The sequence below is a fragment of the Gambusia affinis genome, linkage group LG11, assembly GCF_019740435.1.
Source record: "Gambusia affinis linkage group LG11, SWU_Gaff_1.0, whole genome shotgun sequence".
In the NCBI taxonomy this organism is placed as follows: Eukaryota; Metazoa; Chordata; class Actinopteri; order Cyprinodontiformes; family Poeciliidae; genus Gambusia; species Gambusia affinis.
Window position 1 is genome coordinate 9,670,583 of NC_057878.1, and position 27,172 is coordinate 9,697,754.

Below are 27,172 nucleotides of genomic sequence, written 5' to 3' on the forward strand. Positions count from 1 at the left end.
TGTTCTTAGTAATAAAGCCAACGCATAATTGCTCCCCTACAATCATCTTCCAGATTCTCAAATATTGGGATTTTGTGATTAACATAATGCGTTTCTTCCACAGAGGAAATAATCCAACAACTGTAAGAAGCCTTCAGACATATGTACATAAGATTCATTATTTGGTCCAAATTAACTTACCACTTCTACACCATGATTAAGGCTGGCAGAGAAAAAAATAATAATTACTGTTCATCATTGTGCAGATTAGGCGTCAACAAACTTTTCCCTTTTAAAGTAATGTTGTTTGCTAAACACTAAGGCTTAGCAAACAAAATTAACTTTGTAATCTTCTCCCACTGACATTCTTTTAGACTGTTTCAATGTCACAGCTCTTGGTGCAAACTTCATAAAGGAAGGTATTAGTGCGGTTGAGTGTGTTACAATGTGACACAGAGGCAGCACGCAACAGTGACCTCTACAGGAGCAAAGAGAGACATCAACCGAGGTCCTGATGGTCACTGAGGAGAAGTTAAAACCTTTCTACACGTTTTGTTTACGTGAAGACTAAGACAAAATTAACGTGTGAAAATTCACATTTAAATTAGCACATTTTTGTTGGCTAATTCACAAGTGGGAGGCCAAACTCTAGACCTTTATGAACTTAGACTGTCTTGTAAAAGTAGCCGTATCCCATACATTTTGGCGTGGGAACTGTATATGATAAACATGTACATGAAACATGGTTTTCAATTTGTTCTACAAGTAAAAGTCTGGCTCCGCATAAAAAGTCTGTGGATTCACCTTTTGCTGCAATTATAACTCAGAATCTTCAGGGAGTAACAATTTGCACATCAAAAACATGCAAAAAAATATGCTGTAGATTCTTCTCTTTTTTTTTTTTTTTTTTTGTTTAGAAAATATCCCAGACTCTGTCTGATTGAGTAAAGAACATCTAAAGGCATCAATTTCCAGGTTTTGCCAAAGATTCTCATCTGTATTGAGTTCAGAACTTTGACTGGGTTTTTCTAACACATGAATATATTTGATTTAAATCAGATTTTTATTGCTTTGTTGTTCTGCTGGAAGGTGAACCTCTACCACATTGTCAAGTTTTTTTTCACTACACATTTTCCAGTTATCCATTTTCCCAATCAATTCGGACCATCTTCCCTGTCCCTGTTCAAGATAAGCAACCTCACAGCATGATGCAGCCACAACCGTGTTTCACAGTGGAGATGGAGTTCAAGGTGATGCATGTTTCTCTCTCTCTCTCTCCCTCTCTCTCTCTCTGTCTCTCTATAAGATCCGAGAAATTCAAGTAAAAATTCTTATACCTTCTTTTTTATCAATGGTTTTCTTCCTACCAGTCATCTGACAAGTCTGACGTCGGCTCCTCGCCCATGCGGAAGTAGAGCAAAACTCAATACCTCATCCCTACCAGTAGGTGGCGGTAATGCTACTATAAGCCTTTTGCCAACCGCCAATAAAACTAAGAAGAAGAAGAACTCGGTGCCTTACCAGACACATTTTTTTGTTTTATCAGGTAACACTGAGGCAAAGACAGCAGGTAAAATTATCCAGCAAGTCCTACTTCAGTTCTGTAAGGTTATTTGTGGGTGTGAAAGCTGTATAGACGCATTTTGTACATGCAAAGGCGGGTGAGTGAACGACTTAAATAATACCAACTTGTGAAAATCTAGCTTCAGGAAAATGCTAGTGCTAAAAAACATTAGCACTAAAAGGAGCTTAAATGTAAATACCACAGTTACTGCATCAGTTACCACCGGAATTTACTCTCATAAAAATTAAGCATAACTACCTTCATTTATTTATCTTTGATTTGACAATCATGCAGTGTCATCATGACAAAAAAACCCGGCATGTTTACTACCAGTTACCTTTGTGGAGATGGTAGTTGCCGTTTCATTCAACTGGACACGAGGTCGGCTGCAGACCTTGATCCATCTCTGGCATTATTCCAGACTCCCTTTGGGTTTTGGAAATGACATAAATTGTATTTCTACCTTTAAGCGCTCAGGTAACGTCTGTCGGGATTGCATGTTCCTCCACTGACAACCTTAGACAATGACTTCCTATTAGTTTCTTCGCCTCTCTATGACCGAAGGGCGTTAGCAATGACGAACCCGCTAATGTTGACGTTCAATTCCTCCGGATAAGGGACGTGCACATCGGAACAAATAGCGACCGCCGATTGGTCAGTTGCTGACAAACTCGCTAGAATGATTGAAAGGTGGCGTCACATCAATTGCCAAGGTACAAACTTTAAAAAAAGTGCACCCATTTCTCTTTGTGTCAAAATCTAGAAAAAGTGAAGAACTATGAAAGCTTTCATTGAGTACTGTACACATTTACCTGTGGGCAAAAATATCTTATTGGTGTAATTTTAAAACTTGCGTAGCACACATAGGTGCCCTAAAGAAGATGAAAATAGGTGACGTAAAATGTAAAAGAACTCTGCTTTCCATGTCATTCCAAGAACAGAGCGAACCAGTGTCTTTGGTAGCATGGAGGAGAAAATGGGTTGGTGCCAAGCCACAGAGACTACAGCCAAATGCAGGATCAGAGCAAAGGAATGAATGATGCTCAGATAAGGGACAAAGTAAAAAGAGGGCAGACCAAACAGGAAAACTAAGACGGGAGAATGTGCGGGGCGTTGCCTGTCCAAGCATGAGAACATGGAGATATGAACTTGTCGCATTCCTCTTGGGTTTTGGCGTGTTTCTGCTACAAAAGTACCACAGAAAAGCAATTTATGTATTTTACTTAACTTTTATTTTACCAGGGTAGTACCCTAGAGATAAGAGATCTCTTTCAGAAAATATTAAACACAGAACTTGTTTCAGAAATAACAAAATATTTAATCTCTACATAATCCTTAACTTACTTACTTGATGTCTGTTTCACCATTTTAGGAAAGTCTGTTGAGCTTGTGAGTCATTTAGCTGAGATAATAACAACAACAACAAAAAAACAACAACACTGCACTGCATTCTGGGAAAATGCTGCGTCCTGGGAGGCAACATTATGCTGTGGAAAGGTTTTTCTCTAGAATCAATGTGTTTTATACATTACAAAGTAAAAGAGGAAGAGAACCTCTCAGAGGGCAAAAAAATAAATACATACATATATAAATAAAAAATCTTGAGAAGGATTTGGAGGTTCTTCTAGCACAACAATCCTAAATATACATCCAGAGCTACAATCAAATGTTTCAGATTAAAGCATGTTCATGTATCAGAGTGGACCAGTCAAATCTAAATCTAAAACTAGATTTTGTGCAGATGTTAAAATTTTCTGTTTGGGAATGGCCCCTCATCCAGTCAGCCTCAGCTTGAGCTGTTTTGTAAGAAAAAATGAATTTGGACTCTAGCTGTGTGGATTTGTAGCTGCATTTGTGCGACATTGTGTTTGTATCACATAAATCCCCATAAAATATCCTGTCTTTGTCATGTAATAAAATGTGAAAAAGTTCAAAGAGCTGAATACTTTTTTTTTTTTTTGCAAGACACTGTAGCACCAATGGCACAATTGTAAAGCTTAAAATGCAAAATTAGTGGCAGTGAACAATGAGAATAGGGGGGGAAAGAAGGGAACTTGTGGGCCAATCTGCCTCCTTTCCCACACAAGAAACCAGGACGACACAGGCAGTGTTGAATCCCCCCCCCTCTTTTCCTCCTTACCCAAGTTCTCCTTTATATATTCAAATTCACTTCAGCAGCATAAAATTCTCCCAAGAGACAGCATTGTCCTCTTGCTTGTCCCTTGGGCTTCCCTTCTCTCAGTAACATCTCTTCACTCCACACAATTTAGCCCTATACCTAGAAGACAGGCTTTTTTTCCTCCTCCAACCCACACACAACACCCTCTTTATAAATAGTTCAGTGCAATTTAATGAAATTAATCAAAACGTCTTTAAAGGCAAGCGCTGAATACATGGTGGTGGGTTTCAAACACAGCGCGCATTATTCAAGTTTTCAGTGTGAAACAACTGCAGTGAATAGCTCTGAAAAACCCAGAGTAACAATCTCGGCCGTGTTATTATGTGTGAAAACAAAGGTGCACCCACGTTTTCTTCCCCCTCCCTCCGTATCTTATTGCCTTCGGGAAAACTTGGAATGGCAAATTTGACACCGATGGCTGAGTTGCAATTGCAGTTACGAATGTATGAACACTATAGTTTTATAAGCGCGCGGTCCAAACGTTTCAAAAAAACGCATAGAGGTCTGCTCTGATGAACTTGAATGTGTGATTCTTGGTGCAGAAAGTAAGCATAATGCCAACTCTATGGCGAGGAGGCTTTACTGAGTGAAATGAAAAGCCTAAGGCATTAATACAATAACACACGAGAGGAAAGGAAAGATAAAAAAAACGAAACAAAAAAAAAACCCAGAGCTAAATGAGTTGTTCAGTGGTGGAGTAGAGAGCATTCTTTATGTTTTTGAGAAGTATTTCATACAGTGCCTTGTGAAACTTCTTAAACTTTTTCAAATTGACACACATATATTTTTATATGCACACATACATAAAATGTGGTAAGCAAATAATCATTACCGTGTATTTAGCTCCACAACTCCATCGATGCTCCTATCTGCTCTGACCACCTTAAATGTCCTACTTACAAAGAGCACCCCACAGCATGATGCTGCCACCACCATCTGCCATATCATTGTATATTCTATTTATACTTAAATGTTACATTTGAAATGCTTCTAATTGAAAATACAGCAAGAGTTTACTGAACATGAATATATTGCTTATCCTTCGTAAAATCCTATTGCATTTGTTTTTAATTGTTTGTAGGCTGTAATTTGCTATTTGTTATTTTAAGGCTATTCTAGTTTAATCATGTTTAATCATTTTACACCTTCTTTTTCAGACACTTTGTAAAAGGTTATGTAGAAATAAAATGTCCTTATAAACTTGTGTTTTCCCGGCGCTCCCTGAACATGGCTGCATCGCTAATGTAGGTCAGTTGCAATATAAAGTATTTATTAGCACATCTGAGAGGTCATTTTTCATTAACCCAGTGTCACGTAGTATGACAAGAACTGTTAGCATGTTCCTTTGCTGTTGGAACACTTAAAAAAATTTGAAATTTTCATTACCAACTTGCATTGCTAATCACAGTTTGCACTAAAACAAATGTGTAAATGAAAGAGGCGGAATACAAATGGATGCCGTTGTTCTCAGATATTTTTATTTGGGGAAGAAAAAAAAAATGCTAGGTTGTTTTTTTTTCTCGTAGTTATGTGTTATTTTGTGTTAGTTCAGCATATATAAAATTGCAATAAAATAAATTGAAGTTTATTGTTGCTCTGTTGTGACAAAGTGTAGAAAAGACCAAGGGATGTGAGCACTTTTGCAATGCACTGTAGTTTCCAATTGTTGGGGAAAAAGCAGATGAATAGAAAACTGGAGAGAGGACTGATATTGTGAGTTCTGCCAAAGGGTTTTAACCAAAGAGAGGGGTGGGGGAAGAAAAAAAAATCATTATCACATGAAACCACTTTTGTGTGACTGAATTTATCACACTCTAAATATCCCAATATTATCATATCTATTCACTGCTGGCATGATGCAAATAGGCTCAATGACATGCTTGCCGCTACAAAACTCTCCCACAGGGTTCTAATAAAACAGAACAATTTCCCCACTCTCCATTCTCCCTCGGAATCGGAGCAGTCTGCGAGGCCCTGTGATCTGCCGCAGACAAAATGAGACGCAGCAGCTACAACAGAACTGAGACGCGGGCAGAGTATTCCCCCGCGCTCCCTGAATAGATAATGCTTCCCTTCACATTCCTTTTATTCTTTCAAAAAGCAACGCATCAGAGGCCAAATATTAATTCTTCTCGTCATATGGAGGAGCTACACAAGTGGCATACTAGGATGGGGCCTTTTTGAATGATTAAGGGAACACATAAAGGGTTTCTTGTGGCGCTTTGAACTTTCCACGGAGTTCTGAGCACCCTCGACCTATTCCCTCGCTCTGCAGGAGACTTGATGTTAAAAGACAACATTAATGAAAGCTCTGTAACAGGTAGAGACAGAGGGATTAATGCAGTCTAAACACAGGAAGCCTCTCACAACTAGCTCTGGCCAGCAGGTAAATAGAGAAACACTTTTCCTCACTTTGCTTCCTTCCTCCCTCCATGAATCTTCTTTAAAGAAATGCCAATAGATCTGATTGCCTAATTCTCTATTCCCTCCCTCCCCAGGCCCATAAAGATGCACGTGTGGATGGAGGAGGGGGAGAAACACTTCAAGGAATGACATTGACTGGGGAAGTGCTGACTTGCACCGCTGTTTGTCTTTTGATGTGAGAGATCAAATCAATGTACACGCCATTCTCGGAGCAAAGCGCAGGCAGATTAGCATTAGCCTGAAGGTGCCTGCTCGGCCTCAATCATTAGCATTTACATGTGACTCTCCAAATAAGCAGCATTTACGTGATAGGTGCAAAAAAAAGCAAGCATACCATTTGGGCTGGAGGAAAGTGTAACGGCTGTCATAATGAGACCTTAGCCAGACACAGGCATTTTTTAAAACAGTTTGAGCTGCGTTATTTGTCACTGGTGTTGTGTGCAACGGTGCCTTCACATGGAAAATACAATGATGAGATCTCCTGAGTGCTTAAGTCAGATGGATTGAACCCTCTTGGGGCGCTGATAAAGGTTGATTTCGGGTTGGACCAACATCATTGTGGCAAAACTAATGCAGAATAATTATCATATTTTGCCTTGTCAAAAGCCAAAACGATGACATATTTAATGCTTGGTGTGCAAGAAACGCAAACAATAAGCCATGGTGCTTGATACCTTTGTGGATGTAGCTGATTTAAGAACTTTTTCCTGGTACAAAATGGAGCAGTCTTCTATGTCCTGACCATATGTAAGGATGTGCCACCAGGGGGATATACCTATGTGCTTCTGCAACTGATTATTAAAAGTAAATGTCTTCAATCTGCTACACTAGAAAACAAAATTATTCACTTATAGTACCTTTAGAGTAGTTAATGCAGGGTCAACATTCACACTTTGACCAAAGAAATTGTAATAAAAAATCTGTACAGACAGATAGCCAGGCAATATTTATTGTATAAGCGAATTGTCTAAATTTCTATACATATACAAATATGTATGTTTATTCAGTAAGTCATTTTGACAGTAAAAGTCATTTTGACAGTCTTATTAATTAGATTGTTGGACATTACCTTCAAACTAATGTCAAGGTGTTACCTTACTTTCAAAAAGTAACTCCAATGAAAGAAATAGCTTAGGAACCTGAGAACAAAATTGTGAACAAAATAGAATAAGTACACAATGAACAGCTAAAGTTGGGGTAAGAAATGAGGATTGGTGACTGGACGAACTGAACCCGAGTCCTAGCAAGTGAAACCTTACCTGGCTGTAGCTAGTCAGGATTTGGAGGCTCGCATGTTGTTTTCATGAATGCATGTTTTACAAACACATTATTTTGCAGATTTACGTAACACCTCACTGTGATGATAAAGTATTTTAATTTATTACATTTTCAAGTAGATAATCGGTACATTTAAAAATGATTCATAGCCCCACCTCTAATCTAATCCTGTTATATAGAGAAAAATATTACAAGAAATGATGCTGTATTAATTTGGATCCACTTTTGCAATAACAAAATACGAAGGTCAAATTTGAAAACATTTTTTCATGTAAACCTCCTATCAATTTGTTGCACATTTCATAAAAGAAAATTGTATGGATAGGGCACCAAAACGGGCTCAAGCCCTGGGGCCCACGTTCTTCTAAATACAGCCCTGTTTGTTTTGAGCTTTGAGACTATCTTGTGTTTTCTCACAAATGAACAAAAACACAATGGTAAAACAAAATCTACTAAGAGGTGAAAGTTATTGGATTAAAAGGGCAAAAAGATCTTGACCGGGCATTTCTGCTACATTTGAATTCATACTGTTTGCCTGTAACTTCATGCTAATGATCAAAGTTGCAGGGGGGCGGGAGGGAGGGATTCTCCTGAGTGCAAGTTATGAAGATGAGATGAGGAGAGAGAGGGAATGGGTTAGAGAGAGAAACGGCTTTGCTGCCCTGCTTTGAACACTTTTACACTTTCCAACAAGCTTTGTTTTTTAATTGGCTGAAATTAATCTTAGGGATGTAGATGCCTGATTTGCATTCATTAAAACCCAACCAAAAGAAAGTCATGCTTAATTCCAATCAAATTTGCTTAATTATGCATGGCGAGATATTCCCAAATGAGCTGTGGATTTTTGTTCAGTCCTTCTTTTTTTTTTTTTCTTCTTTTTTTTTGTTTCCTATAGCAAATAAAATGTAATGAAGCTGTCTTTTTGTGTTTCGCTGAATGTTGAAGAGCGCATGAGGAGCACCTTGAGCCCGGGCTGAGACAATATTACTGCTAAAGTAATTATAAAGAATCTGCATTTTTCATTGTTAATTGTGGATGTCAGCGTCATTAATTTTAATTTACGGCAGGCAATAAAATTAAGAATAGTTTGTGCTGATGTTTTAAATCATGCCTGTGAAGGGGACACATAATGCAACTTAAATCTCGAGCAGATATTGATTGGGGCCGATGGTCTTTTCTATGAATCTTAAGCAGGCAGTCGCTGGGAATCTGCTTGAGACTTCACTTTTACGAGTTAACTCCGGCAGCAGATAGCGCGGGCGCAATACAATTAAAGAACTGTCAGTTTATGCACACACGCGTCCGTGCACGTTCGCACGCGCACTTAATCACTTAACTGCCTCACAACAGAAAGATGTTGAACAAGATAACAGCCATCAGAAAGGAGCAAAATGCAATAACAACACCATCTAACTAGGGTTCTTCATGAGGAATTTTGAATTGGTCAACTTTTCCCTTTCTCTCAGTAAAAGTAATTTTGACAGTTGTATTAATTAGATTGTCGGACATTGTCAGGGTGTTTGCACAGGCAGACTCAAAGCAGAATGGAGGAGTTGGAGGTATGCGGTCTACAGGGGATGACATTATGTGTTTCTGCTCCGACACTTGATTTATAGCTTCATTTGGACCGTGCCCGTACAAAACACATCCTGCTGCTGCGGGAGCTTTAGTGCGTTGTAGTTTGAAAACAAAGGAAGAATAAAATTGATCTTTCTGGACACACACAAAATCAATGAATGGCTATTTCCTGTTCCACGGCGTGTTAGTCCGACTGACTTGCTCAATCCTTGAACTTTCTGTGTGTCCTCGTTGCTGGAGAGGAAAGGTCCTCGGATTTCAGAGAGAAACTCCAGATGATGTCATTTCAGATGAGTTGGACTCCTCCGACTCCCCTCGCCTTGACCCCGAAAAGACAATATTGGAAGCCCCTCAAGTTTGGTCGAAAAGCACGCTCTACTTGACTGCCTGAATTCCTCCCACTCACCTTTTATTCCAAAGGATGTGTTTGTACCTGTTGTACAATGTGTTCTCCTGCAAGGTGATTATGTTTCCAGTGCAGAATGGCTCTACAACGATGTTCAATTGTTCTCCTTCAAGCTGGCTGTTAGCCAACGACTCCTTCATGACACATGGAGCTGGTACTATCAGCCCCCCCACCTCTTCTTCCTGCCCGCTTTCCTGTTGGTGACTGAAGCAAGTCACTCTAATGCAACAATGATGGTGATTTCACTCTGCTTATCGAAGCGAGTAAGTACTTAAGCAGCTGCTTGTACTTTGATCCAATTTACTTCCCGAATATGTGCTTCCTCAGGCGCGGTAAACAGGCCTGCCTAAGTTGTCGTTAGTTCAGAGCCAAGGCAAATAGTTCACATGATTATTGTTTGTGCTGTTTTCATGGAACTCTGTTAACAGAGGTGAGTTAATGCAGACGACAGGCCGTCTAAATTTAAAGCATATTGCACAGATCAGTTTCCACACTGCGGCGGCAGCGGTTCTAATTCAATATTGTCATCGGAGCTCCGAAGGTTGAACACAAACGCCATACGCCGAATCCCCCAACCTTTAACATCGCTGTGCGCTCGACTCATCCCCAAGGACAGGACAGATAAAAGATGATCAGTAAGAAAATTGATAGCACTGATTTAATAAACATCCTCAAAATGATCTCTGTGACCTGCAGGGAGCGCTGCAAGTCTCTCGTACTTTGCCTGGGTTAAAGAATCAAGTGAGATGATTCATTTGAGTGACTGAGGTAGTTGAGTTTGATGGATCATTCCTAAAAGCATCATTGCTAATCTTCAGCTCCTCTTTTTTAGGTTATTCACAGATCAGTGAGTTTTCCGGCTAATCCTGCACCTGACGCCGCTCTTGTCTGTGTACATGGTATTCATCATGCGCTGACAGGGAGAGTCCTTCAGACGACAAATAACCTTCAGAGCGAAGAGGCAGGCGAAGCAGTAGGTGTGCAGTTATTTTGGATACATTTCACAGTGGAGTGGGAAAAGCTGCACAGGGAGATGTATGGTGTCCTTGCTGGATGCGTAGAGATGGACCCCTCCGCGTTTCCTGGCATAATCATTCTGAGCCTCAGCCATGCCTTCGACAACTCAATCAGACAACCCTCTACCTGTAAAGTGGCTGGGTTGATTTGATTGCCATTTTTATTGGATCCCGGTCACATAAATCAAACCAATGGGGACGGCTGTACAGACGTGACCACTCGTCATTCGCCAGTAGCCTTGGAAACATTGTTTCGGGGAGCCCGCGTGGCTGTCACCGGAGGTAAATCAGGGGATCTGAAGTTTCTTTCCTCCAACACAAGAGCACGGAGTTAAATCATCTTGAAAATTGATGTCACTGCGCGCAAGTGTTTTCACCTATCCCTTAGATAGAGTCCCATCAACTGGTGACAATGTCAGCACTTTCACCCTTCCCTCAAAGAAAGGATGTTTCTTGTCTTTGGGCCTAAAGGCCTGCGGTGTCAGATAAGAGCCGTACCGAGTTTTCTTTCTTTTTGGAAGTGGTCCATCTCAATTCTTAAAGATATAACTGCTTTGCTGCTTCTCCAATCAGCTTGAATATCAATCATTTTCCATCCCGGTTAAGTCCTGCTCAGGGTCACTTGTGCCAGCTGTTTAAAGCCTAAGAGGGAGAGTACACCCAGGACAGGTTTCATCTGTCCATCCTCATCGTTTACGCTTATTTGTAGATTTTATGTTTTAAGAATGATGACTGCTTTAAATTCAAAGTGGATGCCATAATTTAAACATAAAGAAATTTAATTATGTCATTTTTGGTTTTCAAAGATGTGCATTAACAGTGCCTGAAGTCAAATCAGACAGAGCATTTCTAATATACAACAGTTAAACAGGATATTTGGGCCTCTTTGACCTGTCAGATCTTGTACAAATAAGAAAGTAGGACACCATTGTGTGTGGTAAACTCTGTGAACGTGTCTTTCAGAGTGAATACATTGTTCACTGCCAAGCACTGGTGAGCATTTTGATTCAGTGCGAAGTGATTAAGTATATCATGTCTACCAGCGCTTACAGTGGGACTATATTAGATTAAATACAGGTAGCTAATTTCCTCCTCTGCATGGGTGAGTGGGAGTATGAATGAAAGTGATGTAAAATTAATTTAGACCTCTAAAATTTTGATCGCGGTGAGGCTATTTTGGCTCTCATCATGACAAGTAATAGCGGGCTGTTGCTTTGCAACCCCGCTTTATTAACCGTGTTTGCCTATAGGGCTTTCAGGATCAATTTCATTCAGCATAAATATCGCTTGATCTGTGAAACAAATTAGAAATAATAAAAGCCATAAATGGGCCCAAGCTCTATTGAGATGTCCCTTCCAGCCATGTGTCAGAACTGAAGACATTAATGATACACGGAGGAGAGAAAATTACCATCTAGGATACGTCCGAACCAGTAAACTGGTAAACAAGCTGGCCGTTAGGAGTAGGGATGATTTGAATCAACAAGGGTGAACAGATATGGATACTCGACGCATTAGTGTTAATAGGAATAGATTATGGAGGGATTTCGTGGAGTGACCTTCAGTGCACTAATTGAAATAGTATTCCGAGTCAGCAGTGGAGTAATCAACTTAAACACAGAATCATAAATCATCATGAATAGCGCTGTCACAACCAAGCCATTAGCCTTGTGTTTTTTCCCCCAGCAACCTCATGAAAATATCTGCCACAACGATCTGTAGGTTAATAGGAACAGAAATGGCATTTAGAGTCTATTTGGATCAAATGTACTGCGAGCTTGAAAGTAGAACTTTGCTAATTTGCAGGTAATGTGAATTGATGGAGTAAGGCTTGGAGATAGTTCAGGCAATGAGTCAACACAATATATGACTCTGTTGGAAAAACGCGAGGGCTTGATAAAGCCTCGATCACAATACGGCTTTGTGACAAGTCCTCAGCTCTTTCTGTGACCAGGGGACCCAGCAGCAGCCAGATATGTTATCAGGCAGGGGTTAGGTAATCATGTCGGCTTACTGTGACCTTTGCCTTTTGTTATTAATTACAGCTGACAAAAATGCAATAAATTCTGGGACCAAAGAGCTGTACTTGTTTCCTCCGAGGATGTGTAGGGAACATCTATTGTGATCACTGCACACTTCCTGACATAAACATGCTCGGGTGTGTAATAATGTTCAACTGTCAGTAGCATGTAAAGCAATTTGAATTGCCCCGATACTGAAAATGATGCTGCGCAAATAAATTGCCTTGCCTAAGTAGAGTGGATTTCAGAAGTCTACCTGCCCTGTATTGTTTACATGATGTAACAAAAACCCAGTGGTATAATTGTGCACACCGTTTCATAAAAAAAAAACAAAAAAAAAAACACTTTGATTCAGCTTCAGAAAATTGTTTTGTTTTTACCAGGAATCTATGAGCATCCCACACATCGACTGTAACTGCAGGATAACTGTGATACTGTAGCTAGAAATTGCAGTGCTGACATCAGTTACAATTACTCAACTTTTTGCATCTCAGCCTCTAAAAATACACATGAAGTGTGGACATCTAGGACGGTTAAAGTCCAGCCAACTTTAAAAATATCAAAATGTATCAACACCACCAACAATTTCATTCAAATATTCCTTACAATTGCAAATGTTGCACATTTATATCGCAATGACTATTGTGATTTGATGTATTGTCCAAATCTAATGATGATTTCAACCCAAACTACTTTGACAAAAGTTTCCCAAATTTATGTAAAGACATCTCATGCCTACAACCTTCTTCAAGTGCTTCTACAGATTTAGTAAAACCAAAAAAGCAAAACTCTACTGATCCTGACATCCCCCCAGCTCCACCACCATGTTTCACTGTGGGTATTGTGCTTTATTTCTGTGATGCTCAGTAATGTTTTTGGTTCTAAAATACCTTTTGATAACTTTGGTTTCATCAGACCATAACATGGTCTTCCACAAGGGTTCCGGAGATTTTGTTCAGGTCAGGCAGTCAAGTTTGTCCTTGCCAGCACAGTGCGAGCTCAAGATTGAAAGTTTGCGGCTGACTAATGGTGGAGAAGCAGCCTGACACTACAGGAAATCCGTTTTTTCAGTGCCAACGGAAGCATATTCACGACAAGCTTTGCTGTGGAAAAGGAGCCACAGTGCAGCAGAGTGAGAAGCACAAACATAAGCATGATTGACAGTGGTTAAGAGCCTCCTACCAGCTCTCATTAATTGTTTCTGAAGAGAGAGTGGTGTATTTAGGCAGATGGTACACTGGAATGAACCACAGGAGTTCTATTTTTTTATTTTTCACAGATTATGTCTCGAATAAACTGTCAGATAGTGACGGGTTTTTTTAAGGTTTTATCAGCTCTAGTGGCCATTGTTTGAGAGAGGTCAAAGAGGTCCCTCAAACAGCTCAGGAAAACGGGTTGTGAGAGAAAGGGAAGATGTGCGCCAAAGGTCATCAGGCCGGGATTCGAACCCATGACAGCTGTGTAGCTTTTAATAAACGTGTCAAAAAACTTTTTTTGTTGTTGTTTTATAAAAGTTACCTATTACAGCTTTAAGGATGTGTTTACGTCTGCTACCAATTTTTTTCAGATTTTGACCTTCCCCTTGCTTGTTTTTTTGTTTTGTTTTGGTTTTTTTTCTGACTAATTTTAATGAAAATATATTAATGGTGACATTTTAGTAGTGTTTAGTAACTATTATTGTGATCATTTCCCAAAATATATTCATACAACAAAAACCTGGCGTTTTGAACAGGGGGGGTTGAACACTTTCGAGATATGACTTACAATCTTTAGCAGACATGATCCTCATAATGAACGTTTTTGTTCCTATTATCACTTAATGCCACATCTATTTCAAACATCGACACAAAGTGCTTTGTCAAACTTAACAACATCTATATTAATATCAACAAGTGTTCTCACGGTAAATAGCTTTTTAATTGCATCTAAAGTGAGCGAATTAGATACTAAACAGTCGCTTAGCGTCAGTAAAACGTCTTTCACACAACAATACACAGCAAACTTGTCAGAAATGCTGATAAGAGGGCCGATCCTGAGCGCTTACACTGCATTAATCAAATAGAAGGTCTAATTAAAAGCGCTTTAAACAAAGATTTTTTTCTAAATGTTGCTCAGGTATGGCAATAATTTTTGATCAGCCAAGCCTGGAAGACAAATAATTAGAACTGCCACGGCGGCCTGATGAGTGATGTCAGCATCTGCGAGTGACCTTCCCCTACTAATTAATTTTCATTCCAGGGGAAAAAAGGCCCTGTTGTTGCACATTATTAATTGAGTTCATGAAAAGATGCACCTGATTAATTTTTGTTGATAATACTTGTCATTCTGGCCGCCGTTTGCAATCATTTTATGGGTTTTCATCTTAGTGTTTTTCAAAGTTAATCTAAGTCATCTTTGCTGGAGATTAATTTATCCAAAGTAGAGCTGCCCTGTCCCCAGAAGACAGCAGTGTTTCACTATATCTCACTTAGATACCTGCTAAACACATATTTCCTCTTTCACTCACTATTTTTCTGTACTTTGTTTTAACACATTCATTGTGCAGACACTGTCAATCTGCTGAAGAATATTTAACTCGAACAATTAATGAATAACTTTTCCTACTACACCACTTGTGACTGTATGAATATTCCATATCAACACTTATAAGCACAGAAGTTACTTACAGCATAAAATAAGTAAATAAATTATATTCAGTTCAGGCTGCCATTAGTTAAAAATTTGAGTAAACAGTCCTTTGCCAAACATAAACTGCCAGTTTTCTTGTATTGTGGTATAAAGGTGGTTCTACAATGTATCAAAACACAAATGCACTCCAAACTTTTTACATTTGTTCTTGTGAAAAAATATTGAAAGAGTGCCTCATTTTCCTTTAACTTCGTAGCTATGCACAACTTTATGTTGATCTTTAAAATTTGCTGAAATGTGTGCTTTTAATCTGGCGGAACAGGAAATACGGTATTCTGTAAATTAATATTCCCATCAGAGGACTTGGCAAACTTCATCCAAACTTTCAGAAAGTCTCTGAGCTAACACTATGTTTTTAATGGGTCACTATGCCTCTCATATCCTAAGTGTTGTGCTGATGATGTTGTTTTCCGGTTGAAAACCAAGACATCGTTTCATCAGGTAACAAGCACCGTCCTACCTCTAAGCGGCCTTGTCGTGTTATTTTTGGATATTCAAATATATGCACAGCTTCATGAGTAGAGAGTTTGTGATGGGAAAGCTCTGTACACAGCGCACCGTGTTGACTGGACTGTAAATTTATTGCATCTACTCCCATTAAGCCGAGATAATAAACCGCATTTCAGATTTAAACATGAACACATATGGCAATAGAAATCTAATTTGATTTTCTTTTCTCTGTTTCAGTTCCAACACATTGTAAGCAAAAGAGCAGGAAAAGAAAATGCTTTACAAACTTGTCCATCACTATAAAAATGATTTGGCAGAAAGGTAAAATAGAAAAAAAGAGCGCAATCCATGAACAACTGAATAAATAAGATGCAGTTGTCAACGGCAACGGGAGTGAGAAATGAACAAATTCATACACAGCAGCAGTATTAGATAGCATGCTGTAAATATAAAGCCGTAGCTCATTGCCCTTCATTATAAATCTGTGGGTGTTGCATCGTCTTCATTTTGTGGTCACGGTGACACATTATGTGATAAAATCCAATTTTATAATCACTACTTTCAGCCAGCGTTTGGCTTCCCGTAGTTCAACAAAAACCTACATCTGTGAAAGTGTTCGTATAAAATAAATGACACTTTCAGCGTATTTACCGGCCACTTTGTTGGGTAGATCTATTCAGTTGCTTGAATCAGTCAATCACTTAGCAGTAACTCTACGTTGTTGTTGGCATGTGGGCGAGGTGAAAACGACCCGCTGAAGTTCAAAGCAAAGAAGAACGGGAACTGAAGTGACTCTGTGGCATAGTCCACACCAGATGAGCCAGTTTGAGTATTTCCAGAACTGCTGATCTATGGGCATTATCATTCACAATCAGTGGTATGATAAAGAAAAAAATATTGCCTGGCACAAAGAGTCTCAGTATCAGGTGCAACATTCAGATGGTATAGTCATGAAGTGGCGTAAACCCTAACATAGCTTGAAACAATGATTCAGTTTGATGTTAAAATATTTCTGGCCGCTCAGTACAAGTTCAGCAGCGTTTAAACACTGCAGCCCTCACAAGTATCATTGCTGACAACATCCGTGCCTTTCCTGAGTAAGCATTTTTTATGACTATAGCCTGAGAACTTACACTGCAAAACATTAGTTGCGTCTATCTTCTACTCTTTCAGACAAATAAATGTAGCAAGTTTTAGATTTTGAGCCTAAATGTGTGAGTTTGTGAAAAATAAACTTAAGACAGAGAGCTGTGTTAACTTTTTTTTATTAATTTTGTCAGACCTCCAAGAGTGGAATAAATTAGAGTTTTTAGGTTAGCACTTAAAAAAAACTGAAAGAAGAAAAAGACAGGAGTGGCAACTTTTTCCCAGAATGCTTAGCGCTGTGTTGTTGTATCCTGAGAAGGAGGTGTGTTACATGATTGATCTGACTCTTGAAAATGTTCATTTTAATGCAACCGAGCGTTTGCAAAGCTTGAGAATAATGTTCTGTTCACACTAAATGTTTTTGAGCAGAATTCATTGTGATGTTTAATAAAATTCATTATCAGCTCAGAAATTTTTTTTTATGCCATTTGGAACAAGAATTTAAATTACTCTAAAGTAAAATAAGTAGTTATTTTAATTTGATATTGTGATTGAAAATAACTGAGAAAGGTGTAAAAAAGAAAAAAAACAAAAAAACTTCCCTCTTTAACTAGGTGACAGACGTTTTTTCTTGCATGTTGTGAAATAATTATTTGGTTTAAATTGCAGCATTAAGTTAAAGCTCACAATTCAAGATTAGTGAACTTTAAAAGAAACAATGTTCAGACAACTTGTCTTTTATTGTTATAACAGCAAAAGATAAGTTAAACCACCATCAAATGTTTTACAGGTCATACCTGAATAAATATCTTATTTGAGTTACTAGTGATATTGATGGTTAGAGTTTATTTTCCAATCACATTCACTTAGCTGAAATTGGATCCAAAGTAGTTCATCCAATAGACCAATAATCCCAACCCTCTGGGGTTGAAAAGAATGGTCATTTGACAAGAATTCAACATCGTAGTGGTCCAGTTCTAGACTGAACATCAAACTGTAATTTTACAAGACGAATCTATTAAACACAGTCTGTAGTCTCAAATAAAATAAGACCTTCTAGAAAAGTCTCTTTAGTCCTTCATGTAAGACTGATGTGTAGTCTCTCATAATGTCGTCCACATTCCTGAACTGTAGCCAGGTCAGTCACAATGGGTTTAAATGTAACAAGGAAAAAAAAAAAAAAAAAAAAATGTCAGAATATAGCTGAAAGAAAAATAAATAAAATGTTTCTCAGCTAACAGATTTATGATTCAAATTCAAAAATATACTGAGATGAAAAGATCCTAAGAGATGAAAGGAACACGTCAAGGTTTGCTTGTTTGGTTGTTTTCAAAAGTTCAGTGCAATAGATTTCCCACTGTGGTTCACGTGTCTTTTCGAACGCACAAACATGCTGGCACAAATGAAACTCTGAAGGGGTGGCGGATTCCACCAACGCATAAAATGTAATTTGGAAGAACTGGGTTCAGGCCCAACAGGAAATTTGACTTCTGCTGCTCTAACTGAGATAGCATTGTTTCACTACGTGATTAGTCTGGTCCCTGGCAGGTTTTAACTCTGTTTTTTTTGTTTTCTTTTTTTTCATCGTTTTGATGTTGTTGATTTAACATGAGGTGTGCACATAATTGTTTTGAGTGGATGAATATGCATTGTTGTAATTATTGCTGGTCTGAGCTGTTGGCCAGGAAACTTACAAAACAAAACACTTTTGATATGCCAGTTAGGTGCCATTCCATAAAATATGAAGCCTGCTTGTGATAAAAAAAATAAAGTAAATTATATATTAATACAATAAAATAAATAATGATTAACAAAAGACTTAATTAAAATTATCATTCACAGCGCTTTGCAAGTGTAAATAGCAACTAATTTGCCATTTGTCGTGAATTGGTGCTATATAAATAAGTGGAATTGAACTAAATTATTATCAGTTTGTGACTGAGATTAAATTAAACAGTAGGATCATGTCTCTTCCAGTTTGCAATTACAGACTGGGTTTTGTTTATATGACACAAAATCTCAATTAATTAAATCACTGTGAAATTCTTCAAGCTTTATGTAAATTTAGACAATACTAATTATAATACTGCTAATAATCTTCTCACTTTTCTGTTTACTTTTTCCCTTTCACGTGTTCTCCGGCGTGTTTCAATAAAAGCGTTTTGAGGAATCTGTGACTTGAGGAAGTCTCTGAAAACAACCATGTTTCACAAATTACAACTGTATACCAGCATCTTTGTAAGGCGTTGCATTCGCATAATTTATCGTGCTTATGTTTTGTGTCACCATCTCACATTTTCACGTATTAAAAACACAGAATCCTTTTCCCTGACAGTGCAGGGTTATTTTATTCATCTTTCACCAAATGGAAAAAAAACAAACAAAAAAAAAACACCTTTACAGGCCCACAGTGGCCTGCTTTCCTGTGATAAGCTGCAAACAGAGAGGAGTCTGAAAAACCATTTAGAATTAATAATACCAAAAGCGGCCTTGTTAATGAAACTTTGTAATTGATCTGAAGAGGCACGCAGTCATCTCTGAAACGCGGGATGTCACCGAGCCGGTATAAATGCAGCCTTTAATGGACACAGTGACAGCGCCGCAGCATTGTTCTTGACAGTAGAGTTTCATATGAATGGCGTCGCCTGTCATTGTTGTGAAACTATTAATAGATCTGTAATTATGGTGAAGGGAAATGTTGATCTCCTTTATTATTTTTTTTTCTTCCTTTTTTGTTCCTCCGTGGTATTTGATATGCTCAGCACAACGAGGAGAAGAATTAGTACTAATAAACAGGTCTCATGATTCCGTGTTTAATTGGAGGATCATTATGTCTCTTCCAGAGAGATGCCCACAGCTAAAGCCTTTAACGGCACTATTTCAAACAAGACACAAAAGGCCTTAATGAATACTCCTGTGACTTCACAGTATCTCTCACAAAGGAAATCACATATACTGTTTTTTTTTTTTTTCCCCTTTTTTTTTTTTTCTTACATATGCTGTAATTGTTGGACTGAGGTGCTGGATCAACCCCGCTTCTTTTGGAAATCATGCTAATTGTACTGGGGTTGGATGTTAAGCGACAAAGCTGAAAGCATTTATTTAATGGCGTGCTAGAAACTTAAAATGGATGCACCCTTCCACACTGCCAACCCTGATAAGATGTGTAAAAAGCCTTGGAATAAATTCATTGTTGGGTGGCTGTATGAAAACTTATGGGGTTCTCTACCATTGGATTTTGGGAATTTTTAGAAATCTGTCTCACCATCCTCTTCACTGCGCTCAGTAAAAATCATAAAGTTGGGTCTTTGTCACACCCTGTCTATCAGTTCTGGTTGTTTTAAGCTACGTAAATATCCCTCTGACTGTATGGGCAAATTTAGTAGTGATGCACCGATTGGACCTTTCCTGACTGATTCTGATTTTTCAATTTTCTGGAGTTCTGACCTTCTGATTTTTCCTGAAAACTTAAAAAAAGAGAAAACGTTTACTGCAAGTTTCCTGATAAAGGTGTTTAGTAAGGAATTACGAGATTCTCCTAATATACGCATGAGCGCATTTGAATCTTTAACCTTGATCTGAATTTTATTAAACTCAAAAAAGAGCATCAAAGGATGAGCTGCTGGTTGATGAGGTCTGGTGACCTGAACATAGGAGGGTTTCTCTGTTTTGATTAATTCAACAGAATACAAATAATGCAAATAGTGTTTTGTACTTAAACCTGCTGATAATAAATCAGAGCCAATAAGGAAAAAGAAATGTTCTCTCATCTATTCCATTTTGAAGAGTGGCTAGTTGGATTTTATTACTGAATGACAGGAAATTGCTGATTAACAGTAAATTGATATTTACCACCCCTTGTACAACTAATGGGCTGTCTGGTCATGCACTAGAACTGCGTCAGTTAGATTCGTTGCATAGAAATGATGGAAAAAGATGAATTATTAGTTGTAGCTTTGCAAAAACTTTGAACAAGTCACACACAAAAAAGGATGAAACTTACTTATTTTTGGATGATAGCGATAGAATGTTCTTCATTTTATTCATAAACTTACTTTGAACCATGTATGAAACAAAATACAGTAAAAAATATAATAGCAATTCAGAGTTTGTGGGAGCCCTGGAGACACGGTGAAAAAAAAAAGTATTTTAAAAAATTGATTACCTCTAAAAAATCATCCATTTTAAATGAGTACCTAGTTTGCTATTTCCTGATGTATGAAGATTAATATGCCTTACCTTGTTTGAAAAGGCTTGTTCTTTTTTTTTTTCCTCATTTTGTGCGGAAGCTAAGACAAGCTGATCTCTGTCTCATATCATACTTATGCCTGAAGGAACTTGACATGACATATGGATTGCTAATTTAAATGTCCAAGAAACTTAGTTAAACTTGAGAAAAATACACGTAAATTATGCAATAAGGTATTTATACCATAGGGACTTTTTGGAGTCACCATTATCTCTTAAACCACTGATTATGGAATAAGATTAGTAGTGGTTGAATTCTTCTTTAATGTTAAGAGTTTCTTCTACTACAAATTTCATTTTCAATTGTTGAAGGGTTCTCTTTTTTTTTTTTTTTTTTTTTACCTCACACATTTTTACCAAGAAATGCTGAAATCCTGTACTACGTGCTATGTTCAAACAGGGCTATTAAACAAGAACAAAGAATCTGTTCGCATCTGTGAAAATGAATTCTTTTACAAAGTGCACGGATGCGCGTGTCGAGCAAATATAATGCAAGCGTCGGGAATGCGCTTGAATCTCTCGGCGCCATTTGTCCCCATCAGTGTCGCTGATGGAGTCATTAGAGGGCTCCGGCAGCACGGCTCTGGAGTCTCTCTTTTGCAAAGTAGCTCTGCTGGATCGGTGAACAACCTTCGTGTGGTTCTGTGGCCGCACAGCACTTCAGCTGAGCTAATAGGTCATGGCTGCACAGACGGGATGACAGAGGAATGGGGGTTAACAGTGGCTAATGCTGTAAAAGGATTGGACTTATCCGGAGTTCCCAGTGAGGGGGGGTTGGAGGGGGAATAGGACTTTTTAATTTGAGGCTCATTTCTTGTCATTATTGTTTATTTATTTCTGCTAAGTTTTAAACAAGTACACACTTCTTCTACCTGCCTTTTCTTTTTTATTCTCATGCAGAAATAAAAGAAAGAAAGCCTCCTTTTTGTCCGTTTCTGATTAAAGTGGTCACTCTTTGACAGCCGGGACGCCAAAAGTGCTGAAATCGTGTAACTGATGAGCTGAAGGATCGGCGGGGGATCTTTGCACATCGCCCTCCGTGGCTTTAAGTGAAAAGGTGACAGAGGTCAGCTCAATCTGCATATAATTTGGGGTCACATTTGAAGTCCGGGTTTTAAGCCTCTTTAATGAAAGGCACCTATGAATAAATGTAATCTTTTCTCTCGCATTTGGTTTCTTTTTCCAGGAGCTTAGAGCGAAGAAAAAGTCTCGACGTATGCATTTTGCTTATCAATATGCTTTGTGGATGATCGTCGGCTTTCACGGTTTGATAAGACACTAAATAAATAAAAAAAAAAATAGTCATTTATTTGAGATCAATCAAGAAGGTTTCCTAGCTTTTAGGGGGCTTTTTGGGACAGAGGCAAGAGGATAAATAAAAGAATGTAAAAAGTTTAGCTACAATTGGGGAAACTTATTTGTTGAGCAAGGAGAAAGAAGAAGAGAAAACAAGAAGACGAGGGCAGATTGTCAAAGGATTGAACAGCATTCATCTGCTAACCTGTTCAAGGTGTGCCTGGTTGATGTCCTCCTCTGTGGTGGGGAACATATGTCCACAGCAGCTGTGCCACCATGAATAGGCTGTGATTGTGTGCTAGCTAACTGCATTCCTGGGAGCCAGGCCAAGTCTGAGTGGAGTGAGCTGTCCCATTTTTGATACCACCTGATTTTCATGTCTCTCTTTCCCTCTCTCTCTCTTTTTTTTTTTTTTCTTTTTTTGTTCAACAGAAATAGCGGACATTCACTCAGGCCAAAATATGCTGCACCTGACTTGAAAGATCCAGTGTTTCTCAGAACAAGGATGCTAAAAAGATGATTGCGTGACATATCAGATGGAAGCCGCGCGAGTGCGGATTTGTCCAGCTGCGTTTTTGTGTCCTCTCTCTGTGACGCGCTTTTCCGAAAAGCTGAAGTGCAACTCTTTGGATTTTTTTTGTTCTCCCCCCCCTCTCCTACAAACGCTTAAAAATCAATGGACTGTTGGTCTTTTTTAAGGTCATTTTCAGCTGAGAAGTAGCTGTTTCTATTCAGTCGAGAAAATATCTTTACAATGCAACTGTTTTAGCTCACAAGTTCTACGCCGATTTTGCTTGAACAGAGATAAAGTAAAATGTTGTTGTATTATCAGTTAAGATATGATACCATATAGCAAGGTAAAACATGATAATACAATGTGTGACAGCGGCCTGTAATGTGATACAATCAATAAAGATAAAATGCACTACAATACGGTAAAATATTATACAAAAACAAACAATGAGATGCAGTATGGTGTCATGTGATACCCTGTGATTTGATAATGTAAACTGATGTGTTGTGATGTGCAATAACATCACTCATTACAGTGCAGAGTGATGTGGTGGTACAATATGAATGTGATATCACAGGCACAGTGTCCGCTTATGCTTCAGGCCGGCTGCAGATGAATGAACAGATGAAAGAATGGAGAGAAATTAACATTTGTCCTCCTGACTGTCAAAAGCTTTTCAAAGTGTTAACTTTTAATTTTTATAACAGAAATGATTTAATTGTATTTAAAGTTAATCATAATAGGGAATTTTCTTCTTTTTTTGTACTTAGGCCTCCAAATCACATTATATATTGTATATCTGAGTTTGGATTAGGGAAAAGTTTCTAAAGATGATTGTAATAAAATGGATCTTTTTCCCATGAAGACACATTTTTATTATGGTTTCATTCAACAACAGCTGGTGACAACTTTTACTGCATCGGGCAGTTTATCAAGGAGCCGGTGCCATTTTTAAAAATAATAACAAAGCCATTGTATATACCACTTCAGCTGACTGAATCCAATAACTGGAAAGCCAGCCATGGGGAAAACAAAATACTGCACCGTCCGGCAGCTATCGACACCACTGGTAAAGATTTGTAAACTCTTCATTGCAGGTATGCTTTTTTAGTTTTTTTTGTTTCGTTTTTTTTTTTTTTTTTTTTTACCGTGTGTGGCGGGGTCATCATCCAGTCCAGTTTGTTTCAGTTCCAGTGGACTGGAAATCTTTAACTACTGATACAAGCAGAGATTTAGGCCATCTTCAGGAAGTTTTGTATCTATATTTTTCACAGGATTGCCGAGATTATGTCACAACTGCAGAAAACGTTCTTTTTCTTTTAAAGCAGTTTCATTTAGGAAGCTGAAAACTAATCTGTGAAATGTTGCGGTGGTGAAACAAAATGAACTCTTTGTTTTGAACTCACTTGAGTTAATTACATGAAGTAATTGCAAAAGTAAAAGGAGAAAAGAGATCCCTCCGATTGTTTTCAGGTCGGACGTTTGTCTCCGGGACAATAAACCGAGGCACCTGTAATTGCTATCAGACAGTTGCACAGGAAAACGGCAGCGCTGCGAAGGCGCTGTAAGAGCAAACATTAAACGACGTTTGCGAAATGGAAAAAGCGTCCTCTCCGGGCTTTTGTGGGCTGATGTCTGATCACAAACAAACAATAGACATCTGCAATATTTCTCCGTCCTATCACCAGCCTCCATCCCACGAGGAACAAGGTCAACAGAGGAGCTCCAAATGGGATGGTGATCCCAAAAATAACAACCCCCCCCCACCTCTCTCTTAGAACACAATCACACAATCAAAGCCTTACTGCCTTTCCCTCATTGTTTAATTTCTGCCGGTTATCTTTGATATCTCTGTGGCTGTTCTTATCTTTGACCTTCAGCTTGTTGCTTTGTGCCCCCGCGGCCCCCCCCTCCAACACCGCACCCCACACCCCACACACACACAGACGCACTCACCACCCCCTCACGCGTCAACCCACCTGCCTGCCCCCACCTCTCCAGCCTGGCGCTCTGCGACCTTCAGAGGGGTGTCATTACTCCCCTGACCCATTTGACGATCCCCTCATGTGGAATGTGCATATGCCGAATCGGCGTGGATCGGCGCAGTATGGGGTGAGGTGAAGTACTTACAGAAATATGACTTGACACGCTTTATCAAATGGGGAAAGATGAAGACGAAACAGCTGCTGGTGCTGTCGTAAGCAATCTGGCCGTGATTGAATAAAAGTGTCAGGAAAAGGGCCGCTTGATGGTCTTTTGTTCTCCCCCATCCAGCTTGATGTTAGTTTGAGCTGTCAGGAGGGAATCACAGCTGGGTGATTTATCAATACTTGGAGTGACCTTGTAGCCGCACCGCTGTGTGTGTGTGTGGGTGTACCTGTGTGTGTGTAAGTAAGTAAGCAAGTAAGTGTGTGCGGGGTTTTTTTGTTTGTTTTTTGTTTTGTTTTTTGAACATGCTTGAATCCATGTGTGGCTTTCATGTATTAAAAAGACACAAAGTGGAATATTTTGAAAATAGTTGGCACACGCAGACAAAGACTTGGCTCGACTTAGAACAGAACTCTCTCTTCTCTTAAACGCAGTACATACAGTAAGTGGATTGTTCTGCCAACACGTTAAGGGTATTTTTCTCAACTTCAGAGCGAATGTTTGGTAGACGTACGTCTCTTTTAACTAACTCTTCTTTTGAAAATGTTCTTTTACTCTCTTTATTGCTTCACCCCCCTCCCCTCCTCCCCAGCCCAACCTGTTCACACTAGCTCTTTCACCTCACTACTTTGTTTGAGATGTACTTTTCATTGATATGGACAGCCTGTTTTCACAGCAGCCATTGGCTGTCTCTGTTGTGATTAAGCAGATGTTTTATTGCGGACTGGAACAGTCATTACTGCCATAAACCCATCTGTGGGATTGCTTTTTATGCAAATTCACAAAGCATGTGCATAAATAAAGTTCTAATTAATACCTTTCTGGAAAACCTCGGCGCTCTTTGATTCCTAAGCGTTCTTAATTGTGCACAGGCAGGTAGAAGGCACAAACCCACGACTGCAGCATGGAGAGGTTTTCCTCTTTTTCTCCCTTCCAAAAAAAACTTAAAATGCTTATAGTTAAAATGCACGTTGCATCTATACATCATAACAGGTGCATCTGTACACATTAAGAACATTGTGAAAACATCCTCTATCTTTAATGATACATGTACCACAGAGTGATATTGTTCAAGTGTTTATTTCTGCTCGTTTTTATGGATATGGCTTACAGAAAATGTAAACATGAATGAAAATATATATATATATATATTTTTTTTTATAATGTTTTTTGCTCTTGTTATGACCAATAATCACATTGATTGTGATTTGACATTTGTCCATCAGATGCTCTCCACACAGAGGGCAACCTACGAAAGATCTTTGTTAAAAGTAAATGTCTGTTTAGAGGTGTCTAAATGTATTGATGGAAAGTTGTTTGGCAGGAAAAACTGAAATGGAGAAATGTTTGCAAGTGACAGGATTGCAAAGGAAAAGCCCGCTGAAGAGCTTGGCTCACCAGGCGTGGCTCTGAAGTCAGAGCCTGCAGCTCTGGTTAGCCTGTAGCTAAACAGAGTTACAGACTGATCGCCTCCATGCCACGCTGCACTGATGCAGTGATCAATGCAAAAGTTGCCCACCAATATATACATTCGAACAAACTAAAAATATTGGAATATATCAGTGGGTCTGTAATATATATATATATATATATATATATATATATATATATATATATATATATATATATATATATATATATATACTCACTGCTAGTGCTGAATCACTGAAATTAATTAACTTTTTAATTTTTTTCAATATTCTAATATATTTAGATACACCTGTACATGTTAATTATTAACAAACCCTCGGTAAAGAAGGAGCAGCCAAGGATTACAATCATGCAAAGTTGCAGCGAGCAGCACTTTGCGGCTCCTGCTGCAGGTTACATGGGAAATAAAACAAAATCTGCTGCTACCGGTTGATTGGGAACTACTGAAGAGTAAAGTTTCCCCGAGAACATTAAGGCTGCTTTATAGATCCCTTTGTTGTGAGGGTGCCAATGGAAGCTCATTAATTTCCCCAGGTTTTTAATGGGGAGTGTTGAACATGTGGCAAAGCTTGTCTTGGTGAGTTGCTCTCCTGCTGCTGAGAGGATGCTAGACTTGTTAATTGTAAAGGCGTCCCTTTGCTAAGCAATCAGGCACATTTTATTGTTTGGAAAGTGGACAAAACAAATTATTTAAGGCTGATTAATTGTATTCCTGATGTTGTCAGTTTGGAAATGATTTAATTTTTGATTTTTTTGTTTTGTTTTGTTTTTGCTGCAACAGCAGGGTAATTTTCAAAATGACATTTGCATTTCCCTGTTTCATCGTTTTCGCCAGCTGTCAAAATGATAAATAAAAGCATGCATGG

At 38.7% G+C, this 27,172-nt stretch overlaps 1 long non-coding RNA gene across 1 annotated transcript; it reads left to right on the forward strand.

Annotated features, from left to right (window-relative positions):
• The first annotated feature begins 1,489 nt into the window (after positions 1-1,489).
• On the forward strand, positions 1,490-22,184 carry LOC122839711. Its single transcript, XR_006372094.1, has 3 exons — positions 1,490-1,549; positions 21,818-21,983; positions 22,104-22,184. It is a non-coding gene; the product is annotated as an uncharacterized LOC122839711 (long non-coding RNA).
• Positions 22,185-27,172: the final 4,988 nt, after the last annotated feature.